Source organism: Parastagonospora nodorum (genome assembly GCF_000146915.1).
Source record: "Parastagonospora nodorum SN15 chromosome Unknown scaffold_21, whole genome shotgun sequence".
Lineage (NCBI taxonomy): Eukaryota > Fungi > Ascomycota > Dothideomycetes > Pleosporales > Phaeosphaeriaceae > Parastagonospora > Parastagonospora nodorum.
This window is the reverse complement of record NW_001884569.1, coordinates 712,890-716,313: the sequence shown is the minus strand read 5'-3', so window position 1 is coordinate 716,313 and position 3,424 is coordinate 712,890.

The window sequence follows — 3,424 nt, the reverse complement described above, 5'->3', positions numbered from 1 at the left end:
AAGATAGTAAAATACTAATCTACGTAACTAAGCTAACTAAGCTTCCGTAAGTAGACTAACGTTTCTCTATAATCTATTTATATATTTAAGCTAGCTCTTCTAATATATTAGAAGAGCAGTAATTAATATAATCTTTTCTCTTAAGTTTGCTTAGCTATAACAAATACTTAAGTATACGCTCTATAATTACCTTCTCTTCTAGTTTTATAAAGCACTTTATATTTAGCTTATAGTTATATTAAGAGTAGTACTCTATATAATAGTCTTAGATAGTACTTTAAAAGATATTATAGATAGCTATAGCATATTATTTACTTTAGATTTAGTTAGAATTAATATTAGAGATAGTAAGCTATATATCTACTTTAGTATAAGTTTTTTAAGCTTAGTATTATTAAGATATTATACGTTATTACTACGCAGGCGTATTAGTAGAAATTAGTAGCTAGCTTAGTTAGGTAGCTAGCTTGCTTATAAACTACGTTACTCTAAACTAGTATAAACTAGAGCTAGATAATTACTAAGTCTTTATAGATAATTTACTAGTTATTATATAGATAGCTCTAGTATATTTATAGCTTAGAAGTATGCTTAATAAAGTTATTAATTTAGTTCTTACTAATAGGCTTGCTAGCGTACTCTCTAAGTAGTCTATTAGCTATATCTTATATATTAGTATAAGAAAGTAGTAGGTAATATAAAGATAAATAACTACTACTCTCTATAGATAGAAAGATAGCTATTAAGTAATAATAGATAACTATAAAAATAGTTATATAACACTTGCAACAGTAGCAAATAATAGACGATAGGTAAAATATCGAATTAGAGATACTATCTAACTCTAGAGATAGCTATAGTATATATAATACTATTAGTATCTAACTATAGCTAGTACTATCCTAGCTCTGCTATACTAAAATCTAAGGTTTAGAACTCTAATATTAATTTCTAATAATTTATAATAATTAATAAGCTCTAATAGCTTATAAATCCCTTATTATATTATAAATCCCTTAGACTAGTAAACTAGCTTATACCGGCAGTTCTTAGAATAGAGCTAAAATACTAGCTAATACTAATTAGTATAGACTAGTAACTGCTGATATAAGCTCTAGTAAACTAACTTTACTAGTTTACTATTACTCTGCATTCTGGATAGATAAGCCTAATTAATACTAGCTAAAAGCTAGATTTTAGGCTAAATACAGAGAATAACGAAATACAGGCAAACAGAGCAGAAAGGAGAAAAGAGAGATAACTAAGCTAATACTAAAGCTATTAATAAGCTTATTTAACTTCTAGAATAAGATAGTAATATATATTTTATATATATTACTATAATAATTCTTTACAACTCTTATATAGTATATTAGAATTATACTCTAGAAAATCCTTTCTAATATGCTTTCTAAGATATTTCTTTATAGCCTAGTTAGTATCTTTTGCTTTTATAAGTGCTCTTTCTTCTTTAGATCTTAGCATAGTATACTCTCTCTAAGCTATAGCATAAGCAGTAGTACTTAGTTTGCACTTAGAATTAATAGTAAAGTTAGTAGAGTAGCTGCGCTTAACTTCTTAACTATAGAGTATAAGAATTTAACTAACTTTATCTAGTCTTAACTTAAATCTCTAGTTATATTAGCATATGCTATTATAAAATACTATAATAATATCTTACTAATCTTAACTTACTTATTAAAATTAAAATTCTCTAGAATAGTAGAGTTATAATCTAGTAGTAGACTCTCTAGTATATCTAAGTCTTTCTTCTTAAGTATATGCTATACTATATTATAAAGTAGCATAATAAAAGTATATAATAAAACCTAGTAGTAGAGAAGTAGCTAATCTAAAGTTTAGAAAGTTAAGAATATAAAGTTATAGCTTATGCGCTGCTATCTAAAAGCTATACTAGCGTAGTTACTAAGGTTAATAACTCTATATATAATAAATGAATTCTCTAGATATTAAACTAAGCTTAAATTAGTATAAAATAAAAGCTAGCAGTAAGTACTATTATCTTATTATTGATTATAGGTTCCTTATTATATATAGAGATATATATTGCGCTGCAGAGGCTATAGTACTTATAAATAGATAAGAGATAAATAAAACTTCTAAAAAAAGAGGTTTTTATCTCTCTAACTAGGAATATCTTACTCTAAAATAGCTATATCTTAATAAAACTAGTACTAAGAGAAAGCGTAGACTCTAAACTATTAGCTTATAAATTATTATAGTTTATTATTCTATATCTAGCTCTATATAGAAGTAGTAGATCTAAAACTAGAGCTTTCTACTACTTTTATGCTAGTAGAGGTCTGCGCACGCTAGTAGATCTATGCAGATATTTAAATTATTAAGTTTTCTCTATATACTACTACTATAACTTCTTTAAATTTCTTAATATATTTTAATATATCTTCTTAAGTATTAGCTTTTAGTAGCAGTAATAATAAGAAAGAGACTCTTATTATGCTTACTTTAGCTAAGATTTCTATACTTGCTAATATTAAAGATTCTTAAATTAGTAGTAATAAGAACTCTGCTAATAATAATAAAGAAAAGTTTAATAATAACTTTAAAGAGCAGCCTCTGCGTTAGAAGAAAACTTTAAAAACTTCTAAGTTAAGAGTTAGCGCTACTAAAGCTAAGAGAAAGAGATTAGCTAAAGTTAGTAGTAAAGAGCCTAGAAAAGACCTTACTTCTATAGCTACGCATAAGAAACTTATTATCTCTAAACTTAGTACTAAGCCTTTAATAAATACTAAGACTAGAAGAGCTAAGGCTAGCAGTAAGAAGGCTTATTGCTATAAGCTAGATAGTATATTATTATAGCTTATTATTATATCTAACTACTTACTATACTTAGCTATATCTCTAAGATAGATCTGTTAATATTAGAAGTTAATAAAAATGCTTATTTCTAAAGCTCTGCTTAACTATCTTATTAGAGAGATTACCTAGTAATATAAGCCTAATTTTTAATTTTAGAGAGTTATAATTAACGTAATCTAAGAGACGTTAGAGGCTTTTCTTATTAGCTACTTTAAGAGTATATTATATTATACTTTAATTAATATATACTAATATCTCTAGACTATAATATTAATGCAATATATGCTAAGCGCATTACTATTTAGAAAAAGAATAATAAGCTTACTATATGCTACTACTAGAAGCTACTTATATTAAACTTATTTATAGGCTATACTAGTAGGTACTTATATAAGTATAGAACTAAAACTTTATATAAAGTATAGTAAGCTTACTATATGCTACTATAAGAAGCTGCTTATATTACTACTATTTTCTAAGCTATAATAGCAGATACTTAAATAAGTATATAAAAGTCTCTATAAGTCTAAATATAGATGCAGTATAGGGCGCTAGCTACTTTTCCTTATATAATTAAAAAGTT